Here is a 12,844-nt window from a genome sequence, read left to right as displayed (position 1 = left end):
ACACACACACACACACACACACACACACACACACACACACACACACACACACACACATGTACGCGCGCACATGCGATCACCAGTTTATTTTAAAATGCCTAGGCTACTCAAAGCCTAGGTAGTTCTCGTCCTCCCATGGCTAGCACACTTTTCCCTCTGGTAATCCTGGCTCAACACCTTCTGAATCTACCTTTAACCCTGCTGCCCTGTTACCTTCTGTGAGGCCCATTGGTCTATGCATGCAGATCTTTCCTCTTTAGCTCTAAATTCAATCTGCTCCCCTCCCCCAAACCCTGGTCCCAAACCAAAGTCATGACAATTCTTCTCTCTCCTTCCCTGAACAAATCTAAGGATCCTGGTCCCATCCCATCTCCTTTTGGCAAGCCACTGGCTGCTGGCATCTTTACTGATCGATCAAAAACTAACTGAGGACAAGGTCCTTCAGCGTCTGGACATGAAGAGTTCCAATTAAATCAAAGCGTTAGAACCAATCCCCAACACATATAAATATCTCAGTAGTTATTTACACCTTTAAAGTTGTTCATGGTGTAACACAACTCAAATGCCAGGTTCTTCCTCTCCAGTGAATTTCCTTTAAATAATGTTTTATATTAAAAAATAGATCTCTATTATATTTTATATTCTTTTGAGTTCTCCAAAATAGTTTATTACTTTAAAAAAAGATTATATTATTTGAGACCAAGAATTACAATTCCATGTGCTTAATTTCAAACTAGTTTTTACAACATTTAAGACAATCTCATTATCTTATCAGCTTTAACCCAGTCTTCCCTTCCTGAGCTCAGTCTAGCAGGAAGTGAAAGCTGCCTGGGAATGAAGTGAATGGGAGAGACATCAAGGACTGGGAGCAGCGGAGAGGGAAGAGAAGCAGGGCAGCCCTGGGAGGGAGCAGTGAGAGACATGGCAGGTCAGAGGTGGACTGCCCCAGAGAGCTGAGGAGGCATTGAAAAAACACGACAAAACACTAAGATGCACTCTGGCTAGTGTGCTTGGTACTGCTGTGGTGAGAAGCAGACAAAGGGACAGCAGGACTCCTGATGGAGAGGAGATATGGGCTGTGAGAACAGCAGTCAAGAATGACTCCAGGTCACACCCTGGGCAACTGGAAGACTGGAACTTGTCACCAGCTCATTTAGGGAGGTTGATAAGGAGTCTAAACAACGATGAGGACTTTAATGGTATATATATTAAATGTATAAAGAATGTTGCTAAGCTTCACAAGACTTCAATATCCTAACATAGTAACTCAAGAGCTCAGCTCTTCCCTACCTTGACCAACACAGAACCCACTCTCCAACACTCTTCCCCATGGTTCAAGCTCAGACTTTTAAATTCCTAGAAATACCATCTCCCCCACTCTCTGTTTAAATTTCTCTTACTGCTTCAACCCAAAGTAAAAGGCAAGTGAGAAAATTTCTCGAATTTTTCCCAAAGCTTTCAGTCAAAGCAAATTCTCTTGACAATATTACCTCATGCAACTCAATGCAACATTGACCTACAACTCACTAGCACCTAAGCCAAATCTTTGAAAAAAAAATTATAGTTTTAAAGGAATAAATCTCTCAGAACTAAGAATGAAAAATCAGATAAGCTAGAGTCAGAGGTAGAGAGCCCTATCTCCTACAATTGTAAGGGTATTCTAAGTTTGCTTTGGTTTTCCACAATCAAGTCTATCAACAAACAACTGACGCATGAACATAAATATGCTATGATAAAGACAGTGTCGAAGTGTTAAATGTACACATAAGACAAGCCTCACAAGCACTCAGCCCAGGAGCCATGGCCTGAGACCAAGTCCTTTACCAGCTGGGTTCTCAGGCCCTTAAGTGACTCCACGCCACACTGAGGGAGAGTGAGGGGCGCCTCCTCCTGAGCCCCTGTATAGAGGGCACTTCTTGACTCACTGTTGACAGAACGCCAGCCTATCCCCCTCAGTACTCTCCTGCTCTCCTGCTTCATCATCTCTCTTGGGTTTCTGATGACATTTGAGTTTCAAGTTCAGCATCACATAGACCTGAGCTCAGATGTTACATACATCACTCATCACACAGGTGAACTGCTCTGGGTTTTCTTGACAGGTTACCGTGCTGTCAGGCTGGTCTCCAACTCCTCTGTCTCCAAGACCAGGTATCATCAGGGCCTGCACGTGTTACTGTACCTGGCTAACTGTATACAGTCTATGTTCCCAATGCAGAGGAAGGCCTGACTTCTATTTCAAGGGTTTCTATGCACTTCCCTTTCTACACCCCTTCAAGAGGATGAGTTTACAACTGTGAAGTGAAGGTTCATTGTGAGACACAGCTTTCCTGGATCCCTCACATTCAGAGTTACTCACCAACATGTACATTCAGATGTCAAAGGAGGTTTAACAAAGCTTTTCTATAATCCTAAAACCAGAGACATTTTGCACATGTATGAATTCTCTTATGAGAGGCAACATTACAATACCATTTTTCCCAAAAATTCTTCATAGGCATCTTGGGGTAGGAGAGACGGCTCAGAGGTTAAAGAAGATGGCTCAAAGTTGTTCTTGCTAAGGATTCCAACCCCCGAATCAGGCGGGTCACAGACACCTGTAACTACTCCAGTTCCAGGAGGTATGATGTCCTCCTCCACAGGCACCTATAATCATGTGCATGTACACACACACACACACACACAGGCACAGAGAGAGGGGGGAGGGGAGAGAGTGGAAGAGAGGAGAGAGAAGAAAGAGAATATTAAAAATAAAATTTAAAAAACATCAGCCAGGTGTAGTGGTACACGCCTTTAATCCTAGCACCCAGAAGGCAGAGGCAGGGTGACCTCTGTGAGCTTGAGGCCAGCATGGTCTACACAGTGAGTTCCAAAGCTAGGGACACCCATCTCAACAACAGAACAAAACCTTCCCAATTTTAATCAGGAATCTCAGATTAGGTTGCAAATTTGGGAATCAAGAAGTTCAAAATCAAGTTACTCGAAGTAAGCTACCTGCAAATACACAACCAAGTTAACTCTCTAGGCTGGTCAGGATGAGGCGCTAAAAAGCTCTTACCCTTCTGGTTCTAAAAACACAGTAGCTAGCTACCAACAACCACAAGGTGTAGACACCCATCACCACTAAATCCAGGTATACAATTATTTTAGAACTTATAGGCTTCATCTATGATTACTGGCAGAAAAGTCCAAATAGGAAGCAAACACCCACAGCTCCTCTAGATTCATAAATCCAACTTTTTACAGAAACATCTGTAAAGGAAGAAAGGTCACGATCACATGAGCACTCATGCTGTTCTCCTAGAGAAAGGATATATATATATATATATATATATATATATATATATTACCATTTTCTCCCAATTCTGACTCCCAATTTAAAAAACATCAAGATGAGTTGGAGAGATGCTCAGTGGTTGCTGCTCTTGCAGAGGACCCAGGTTCAATTCCCAGTACTAACAGTCTCTCTGAACAACATGGACACCAGGCATGCACATGCAGGTAAAATACTCCTGCACATAAACATTAAATTTAAGAAAAGACAGCCAAAGCTCTGAAAAGCTCTCAAGGCCTCTGCATGATGAACATGGGGTCCTGACAAAGCACATCATGTTCATTCTCTGTGCCCAGTTGTCTCTGCCTTTTATCTCCCACGTCCAGATTTCTGTTTCCCAGTTTTTAACCACTCTTTAAGCTCCAGCTGCTTCTTTAAGTCCTCTAATTAAGCAGAGCCTGATCTAGATGTATTACTCACCCCCACAGAGCCTACGAGATTCCCTGCCTTGCCACCAGAAGTAGACTGTGCTTGTACGGGCTTGCAGGCACACGGCCAGACACAGAGCTCTCCTTTCAATCATAACACAATCTCTGGAGCACAGACAGCTAGCTGGTGTCTACAGCATCCATTCCAATGTCCTGCAATGGCATTCTCCAGCACCTTGTGTGCACCTGCCAGTACAAGTGCCCCACTTAGAAGGAAAGAAAGAACACACACACACACACACACACACACACACCAGCCTGACGAGCTTTCTGCTCTGGCCATCCTTTAAAGAGTGGGAACAGTGAATGAGTTAACTGGACTCTCACATAAGAGAATAGGAAGATGCAAGTAAGGGGAGTTAACAGACTTAAGTATTTCCGCTTTGTTCCTTCTTCCCAGGAATACATGCCAGGATAACTAGACCTCAAGTTATGAGTCTGCCATCTAGGAAAAAAGGCAGACTCCAGTACTTTGGAAAGAACAAAGTCCTCTGTGAAAGCACATATGTTCTGAGAACAGTTACACTTGCCAAGTGTGGGCTTCCCCTGAGCGCCCATTCTGAGAAGGCCTTAGTGTGTGGCTGCTATTGCTTCTGTTACTTTCAGTGTAACACAACAGCGTAAGACGATCAGAAGGTAAAGCCCCAGTTAAAATTCTCACAAAAGATCAATAGACTTCCAAACGTCCATGGAATACCCAACTAGAAGTGACAGTTACAAGTCAGGCAAAGACGGTGGTCACAAAGGATTCAAGAACAAAATATATTTACAAAAAATGCACATTAATATTAATAAATAATGAAATAAAATTATAGGATCACATCAGGGAACTGTCGTAATAAGGAACTCGCCTGCCCCCCAAAATTAATCTCAACAAAATTAAGACATGGAACATAAAGGTAGAGAAAGTAACTACAGGAAATACCTGTTAGAACTGACCAAAACCTCCAGCCTGACTAGAAAAGGTGTTTGTGTCCATGTGTGGGCTGACTGATTCTGAAAAACAATGTTCTGTAATTACATCATCTAATAAAGACTTAAAAGATGTGACCTACGAGATTTGGAAATTAGACAGTGGCACACGCTGTTAGTCCCAGCACTATGGAGGTGGAGCTCTGTGAGTTTGAGGCTAGCCTGGTCTACATAGTGAGTTCCTGGACATCCAGAGCTATACAGAGAAACCCTGTCTCGAAAAACAAACAAACAAACAAAAGCAACAAAATAAAAGACTGGGGAATTAAGAGCCCTAACACTCTAGCTGTTAACAATTTTTCTTCTAAATGTTCCACTCAGTACATACACATCACATTCAGGTTTTGGCTGGAGGTAAAAGATGTATGGTAGTGGCAATAAGTGGATAACCCCTGCACTGAAATTTCCAGTTGCTAATGCTCTACACTAAGCTCAGAAGTGAAAAAACGAGCTGCAAAAAGGCACAGGTCAACTTCCAGGGCCTTGAAGAGAAAACCCTTCATCATCTGTTCGGTGAGAGAAACGCTCAAATATGTGCACCACGGCTTCCTTAGAACCAAGTTTCCCAGCTTTTCTCCACAATGTCACCTAGTGAAGAAAAGAGTCATTCCTCAGGCTATGACTGTCCATCACAGAAGGGAAAACTGATCCAGTACCTGATGTCTTGGAAGCATGCTGGGAAACCATAGGATCTACGGTGCCTTCAACACCTGAAGAAAGCCCATGTCCTTCCTACAGAGCACTAAAAGGTTAAGAAGACAGAAGTAACTGTACTGCAGAGACAGGTCATCAGAGGAGCACACTGGGTAATAACAAACACTGGAGAGCTATCAACAAGAGCTGTTGTGATCCACATTGCACTGGTAAACTAAAGCCTACCATCAAAGAATACGCATGTGGAAAGAAGTTTATATTAAATTTCAATACATGTTACTAAGAATTTTATAAAACACTGTCATTTTACTGCCTGGTCTTCAAAACATTGAAATTTGTTCAACTGAGCTACAATCTGTTTTCAGTGGGGAAAACATGCTGGCTTTAACACAGAGGGCAGGATATCATCCCATGAAATCATGATGTTTGAGTCCATTGTGCAAACAGGAAACAGGCTGCCCAGGTATAATTACAGCTGTAGCCTAAAGTGCCTCAGGTTCACCCAGAAATTAAAGCCCAAGGAGGAGGGTCAGCAGAAGTTACTTGCCTCTCTACCTTGCTACAGCCTGCAACTTTTAATGATACTCTCGCCATGTTACATAACCAGCAGCACACAACAATCGGATTCAAACCTCATTAGCCACCGTCTGCCACTGTTTCTCACTGCAATCAATGGCTAACTTTGCCAGAAGGCAAAGAAAGGCAGCACACACATCATCTACCAAATGCTGTGGCGCCCACCACAAAGAACCAGCTAAGCAGCCCCAGCCAGACGGCACAGAACACACCAAACATTTTACTGTCCCCAGGCCCATTGCTCTCTTCCTTCTTTTAACTATGCCATATCCTATATGGACACAGCAAGGAAAACTCAATCTGAATGTTTGGTACAGTAGGGTGCACAGGTTCCAGAAGAGCAACTCAACCAAAATAATTAACCAGATATGAGGGCACAGGCTTGTAATCCTAGCATCTGAAGGCAGAGGTAGGAGTTCAAGGGCATTCTGGACTACATAGCAAGTCTGGGGCCACTCTGGGCTACCAGAACACTTGTCTGGGAAGGAAGGAAGGAAGGAAGGAAGGAAGGAAGGAAGGAAGGAAGGAAGGAAGGAAGGAAGGAAGGAAGGAAGGAAGGTCAGTTGAAAAGATTCACCTATGACCTACAGGAAGTGACAAAATGATGAACAGCATTTGTGACAAAGACACAGCAAAAGTTGAAGTGGTAACAACAGTTACCTAAAAGGACTGCTTGGGGAAGCCCTAAGGAAGGAGGGTGCCAAGGTGGTCGCCACCTAGCGATCATATGCGCCTCACTATGTAGCTCCCGAGATGTCCTGGACCTCACACCTATCTACCTGCCTGGTATTAAAGGGGTGGGCCACTATGCATGGCTACAAAACTATTTTTCCTCTAAGCTTAATATGTACAAGCCTTATATAGGTTAGATTTTGATAGACCATTTCTTCTAAGTTGTTTTGGAATTTTATAATTTCCGGGGTTCACTTTAGAGGGGAAAAACGTTACCAAAATGGGTAAAAGGAATAATGTGATTTGTTACTACGGCTACTAACTACATCTGAAACAGAAGCTCTGATGGAGCAGCTGAGTGTGAAACTGTCCTGCTCCATGGAGGAACTGTTTCCATACGGCAGGCATTATGGGCTGGCATGGAACAGAAACCCTCAACTACTACTCGAAGCGTCTCTGAACCTACTGGGTTTTCGACTTTAATGGTAACTCCCATACACTAAGAAAATCCAAGCACTCTTTGTTTAAAAAAGAAACACACAGCCAGACTTGGTGATGGCTCACCCCTGTAATCCCAGCACTTGGAAGCTGAGGCAGGAGGATTGGCCAGGAGTTCGAGGTCTGCCTAGCAAGATCCTGTCCGAAAGAAAAGAAATCACATATACCCTTTCGCTTAGCCTCTGTCAAAGCAACCAACAAACTCCATGGATCGCCCGGTATCTGTTGCTAGGTAGGGATACACTTGATAGTGCTAGGCAACAGGCATGATGTGACCAACTCCACCAGACTTCAAAACTTTTTCCACAGAAAGATAAACAAGATATACTTAGCACCACACCCATCTAAACGCAGCAGCAGCAGCAGCAGCCAGGAATACGCCCCCCCACCTCCAGCTGCTCAGGAAACATTGTCTTTTACGATCAAGATAAAGATCTAGCTTAGAGGGTTCGGCCATTCCTGCCTTCCAGGTTGGCCGGGACTCCTTTCGCCGGGGCCATCACAAACCGGACACACACACACACACACACACACGCTTCGGATCGCTGGCACACCTCCAAATACCTCCACCATCCCCGCCAGCTCCTTCTGCAACCGAAAAGTCCGGGCCACTGAACAGGCTCTGACCCTAAGACGGCTGCCACCGGGGAAGTTCCCAGAGCTTTGGGCTCCCGGCTCGGCGCAGCCAGAAGCGCAGAGGAGAAAGGGCAGGGGGAGGGGATGGAGTCTGAACTTGGGCACGCATGCCCAAGGGAACCACCGGGACCCGGGGCAGGGACAAAAGCCGCTTCGCTTCCTCACACAAAGTTTAGTGCAGCGAGGGAGCCTCTGCGACGTCCGGAGAGTGACGGGCGGGCGCAGGGGCGGGTCGCCGCCGGCCGGCTGGCCGGAGTGTAATTCCCACCGATAAGCGCGGATCCTTATCTCGCAGACACAAAGCGGCGGGGCGCGCGCTCGGCCTAGGCCGCCTGCGCGGCTCCGCGCGCGGGCCGGGGCGGCGGGGGCGCGCCGAGGTGGCAGCCGCCTCGTCCGCGCCGGCCTCGTCGGCCGAGCGGGGCCTCCTCAGCACCGGGGCCTCCCGCGCCGCGCGGGGCCCCGTCCCACGCCGTCAGGTCCCGCGCGGGGAGCCGCTAGGCCTCCAGCCGCACGCGGGCCGCCGCCGCCGCGCGTGTCCCTCCGCCGGACCCCGAGCGCCCGCCCCGGGGCCCCCTCACTCACCTCCCCGCCGCCCGGGCGCGCTCTCCTCACGCCGTCGCCGCGCTGTGCACGCGCCGCAACTTTATTAGCAGCTCGGCCGCGGGACAAGCGCTCGGCGCCCGCTCGCCTGGGACCCGGATGATGAGGGGGAGGGGGGGCGGTGGCGGAGGGCCGCGGCGGCCGGCGCATGCGCGTCGGGAGTGGCCGAGGCCTGGCTTCTGCTGTCCATGGCGAGCAGGCGAGTGGCACTTGGGCTAGCCAAGCTCACCTGCCTTCTAGCGAAACAGTCATCCTCGCTCTGGAGCACTGAAGACCTTTCTAGCCAATTTAAGAGCGTTAAAAAGTATCTTCCGCTACAACTTCGCCGTTTGCATTGACTTGTAATAGAAACCCTAAGAGACAGAGATCACTGGCTGAGCATCAGAGACCACACAGCTTACTAGATGCAGCCTTAACGTCGCGCCCAAGGGGGATGGGGGTGGAAATCCTCTGCAGGTGGAGATAGTGCTGAACCCGGAGCTGAGGACGAGTGGCCATTTCTCAGCACACAGTCCCAGCTGTTCACGGGACACCGCCCCACATCTGGAAGCAGGGAATGCCTTGAGTTCTCAAGCTTCAGCAAGTGGAGGCTTGGAGGTGCTCGAGCTGTCCCACAGGGTAGCTCTGTACTAATACCGCTGTCTGGCTTCTCTTCCCCTCCAAATGGTCAGCATTCCCAGAAATACGGTATCTGTACTAGGGCACCCGGTTTGGACAGCAAGGGAGAGCGCCTCGTTTTCTTTTTGAATAAATTGGAACTATTTTTAACCTTTCTCAGTCAATCCCATCCTCTAATACCAATTCTGTATATCCCTAATTCTGACAGTTTCTCCTCACTTTTATTGCCAACTCCTTGGCCTGAGCCAGGGTCACCTCACTTGATTTCACAAATGGGGCCGTTTGCATGGTTTTCCAAACTCCTACGGCTTGTTTGTATTTGGAAGAGATCAAATAAAGGCCGTGATGAAGCATTTATGGAAGCGGCCATGTGAAATGGTGATAGGTGAGAATCCGGCCAGGGGTGGGGAACTAGAGAGAGAGCAAGGGCTCCTACCACAGGAAGGCAGCAGCTGTGACTGTAGCCAACCATCTGCAGGAAAAAAACGTGGCAGTGTCTGCCCATTATAGGCAGATATTCTGGCTTTTCGAAGAAGGTTGGAAATGTATCTTTTTTTATACTAAAAGGAAATCACACATTTATCTGATCAGCTGCCTCTTTGTCTCTCCCCTGGGCTCCCTGACCAGCCCTCCCCTTCACTTTTTTAGACATTGAGAAGACTCACCCTGTTACAAGCCAAACAAAACAAACCCATGGTCCCGATATAGCCTACAGGCCATCAGTGTGCAATCTCAGGTCTCCATCTTAAACTTCTTTACTACATCATAAACTCTGTGACGGGGACTCTCTGTGCACCAACTCTGCCTGGCTTACTGACTCTTGGCTGTTAATTCTTTGCTGTTACCGGTCCTTGAAAGGCATGAATTCTGGAGCCTGGCATGGATTTACAACTCCCAGGAGTACCCAGAACCCTACCAAAAGAATGCCCTTTTTGCAGAACCGATGTTTGCAGAGGACTTTGTTTAATATTGTGTGAATCAGCGCCGTTCCTCACTTCAAAAAAACTAGTAAAAATCATTTCACACATTGTGTGCATATTTGTAAGGACACTTCGTGAGGACTGAGGTCTTGTCCAGAATTGTGGGTATAACCCTAAAAGCAAGTGTTCCACTGCCTCAACTGTGTATCTGCACGCTGAGCAAATCAACTTGGGACTCCAGGCGCTCGGGTGGCTTTGTACATTCAAGCCAGGCCCTCAGTTACAAGAGATAATAACACAGAAAGGAAAAATGGGGACTTTAGCAGCCAGTAGATTCTCCCAGAGAACTGAGAAGTAACCTAAACTTCGCAGGATGTAGAACTCAGAGGGCCCACTATACGGTTGTCAAAGATTACTGTCAGGCTTGCCAGAGGCATAAGGAAGTCTTGCTTAGGATAGTAATCAACTGAACCTAAGAACAAGTGTGGCACAGAATGATCTGAACAGATGATACATGCAGTGGGACATCAAGATTTGTAAATATTATAAATAAATAATATAAATATAATAAATAATATAAATATGTAAATAGAGAGAGAAATATAATAAATTATATATTTTTTCAAGGTTTCTGGATCATTAAGCCCTGCGGTTGTCAACAAGGAAAGTCAGCCGCCGCCGCCCCCCCCCCCCCCGCCTTGCAATTTGAAGACTTTCTCTGTTGTTCTAGGCACCATGGCCATGGGAACCTAGCATGTAGATGCCAGAGATGATATAAACATCCTAAACTAGTGGTTCTCAACCTTCCTAATACTGTGACCCTTTAATATAGTTCCTCCTGTGTGGTGGTCCCCTACCATAAAATTATTTTTCTTGCTACTGTATAACTGGAATTTCATGATAGTTATGAATGTCTGGGTTTTCTGATGGTCTTAGGCATCCCTGTGAAAGGGTTGATGGGATTCTGACACACAGGCTGAGAACAACTGCCTTACATGGATACAATGACCTCCTTGTGCTAAGACCCACACAGCTTCCATGGTGAAGTGAAAGAGCAAGAAACCTCGACCTCCAAAGGCTTTGTACTTGATTAAATTTCTTTTAAGAAGAAATTTGGCCTTTTCTCCCCAACTCTTTCTATAGCTGATTAAGTAGTCGTTTGATAAACAGAATTAGCCTAAAGGGTTTATCCATGGCCCACTCCCGCCTTACATTTTTCCTGACTCAAGAAGTAAGCAATTTTCAGGAAAATTAGGAAAACACATAGATCATCTTCTCTTATGTTTTATTTTTAAATATAAAATAATTGAGATGAGGTGGGTTTTAGTTGAAAATTATCAATAAATATTTTAAGTCCATATTTTTGCTGTAACTCAGAAGACCCTCCCTAATATACCCACGCACCCAGTGGGGCTAGAAGAATCCAGGGTTTGGCAGCATCACCCAACAGAAGCATGAGGGGGTGACGTTATCACAGGCATCCACACCTTCATAGTTCCTCAGAGACGCCTGCCATCCTCAAACAGTTATGGAACATGGGCACCAGAGGAAGAAATGCCTAAGTTCATATGCGTTCTGCAGACAGGATCCTTAGGTAGAATAAAACTTCCATTTCACACTCGGAGCACTTCCTGTGTTCTTACCTGGCAGACCACCCCAGCCTCTATCCTTAGTACTGGAAACAGTGTAAGAAGCGCAGCTAAACCAAGCAGCGCCAAGACCAGTGAGCTACAAAGAATCGACAGTGAAGACGCCACTCAGGCCAGGGAGACGAGAGCATCTGCAGCCCAGCTGGCCAGAAGTTTTGTGGTTGTCTTTTAGGAGACTAAACCAGGGCTGGAGAGGTGACCCAGCAGCTAAGAGCACATACTACTCTTCCAGAGGACCTGGGTTAGATTCCAGAACCCACCTAACTGCAGCTCCAAGGGAACCACCGCCCCCCTTCTGGCCTCTGTGGGCAATTGCACTTACATGCACACACCCACAAGAGATGAGCAAATATACAAACAATTAAACATAAAAATAAATCTTAAAAAAGATAGAGAATAAATCAAGGGGGTCACACCAACTAGAGATTACACCAAAGTGATTTTTTAATAAAATAATTGAAAATCTTTTCCAGTAAAATTCTAACATGAAGGCTTTCACACTAATCAGTAAGCCAGGCTTGGCAGCATGCACCGGTAATCCCAGCACTGGATCCGCTGAGGTGGGAGGATAGTGAGTTCATGGCCTGCCTGAACTGCATAGTGAGGCCCTGTTTCAAAAATCAAAAAGAACTTATCAAAAGGTAAAATTCATAACTTGGAAGCTGAAGCAATAACACACAATAAGAATAAGAGGATGAAGAGGAGGAATAAGAAGGAGAAGGAAGAGGAGGAAGGAGAAGGAGGAGGAAGGGGAAGGAGAAGGAAGAGGGGAAAGGAGGAGGAGGAGGAGGAGGAGGAGGAGGAGGAGGAGGAGGAGGAGGAGGAGGAGGAGGAGGAGGAGGAGGAGAAGGAAAAAGAGAATGACAGCTGTGTCCACTCAAAGCCCAGGAAACTCTTTGAAGCTTCAGGGATGACAGCAGAGAAGCCATAAGCCCCCATAATTATTGGGCACACTTTATGTGTGTACCTATATGTGAATTTTCTAAAGAGAAAGTCCATGACTTTTATCAGATTCCCAAATGGTTTCCCATCTTGCGCACACTTATAGACACTTAAGGTGGCAGTTGCTTTAAGCATGGTAAACAACTAGTGTGTCTATGTTACATTACAGCCCCTCTTTTTTTTTTCACATCAGCATAATTAGGAGAGTCCTCTCTGGGGAAGGCAGCTTAATGTAGAATGCAAGAACCTGGCTCGCCTGTCTGCAACCATCTGCTACATTAAAGAAGACTTCCTGTGGCTGGAATCCAAAACATGAAATTAAAAGGGTTGCTTGCACCCAGAGTCGTA

General features: G+C 46.3%; 1 protein-coding gene across 4 annotated transcripts in view; it reads right to left on the bottom strand.

The window, feature by feature from the left end:
* Positions 1-8,450, bottom strand: part of Smad5 (SMAD family member 5) — a 30,808-nt gene extending 22,358 nt beyond the window's left edge. Inside the window, exon 1 of one of the 4 annotated variants that reach the window (XM_021215282.2) lies at positions 8,350-8,450. The gene's annotated coding sequence lies outside the window, so the exon portion shown is untranslated. The other 3 variants (XM_029547463.1, XM_021215281.2, XM_029547464.1) reach the window with 3 other exon arrangements.
* Positions 8,451-12,844: the final 4,394 nt, after the last annotated feature.

This window comes from Mus pahari, chromosome 16 (assembly GCF_900095145.1).
Source record: "Mus pahari chromosome 16, PAHARI_EIJ_v1.1, whole genome shotgun sequence".
Taxonomy (NCBI): Eukaryota; Metazoa; Chordata; class Mammalia; order Rodentia; family Muridae; genus Mus; species Mus pahari.
This window is presented reverse-complemented; position numbering and strand designations above follow the sequence as displayed.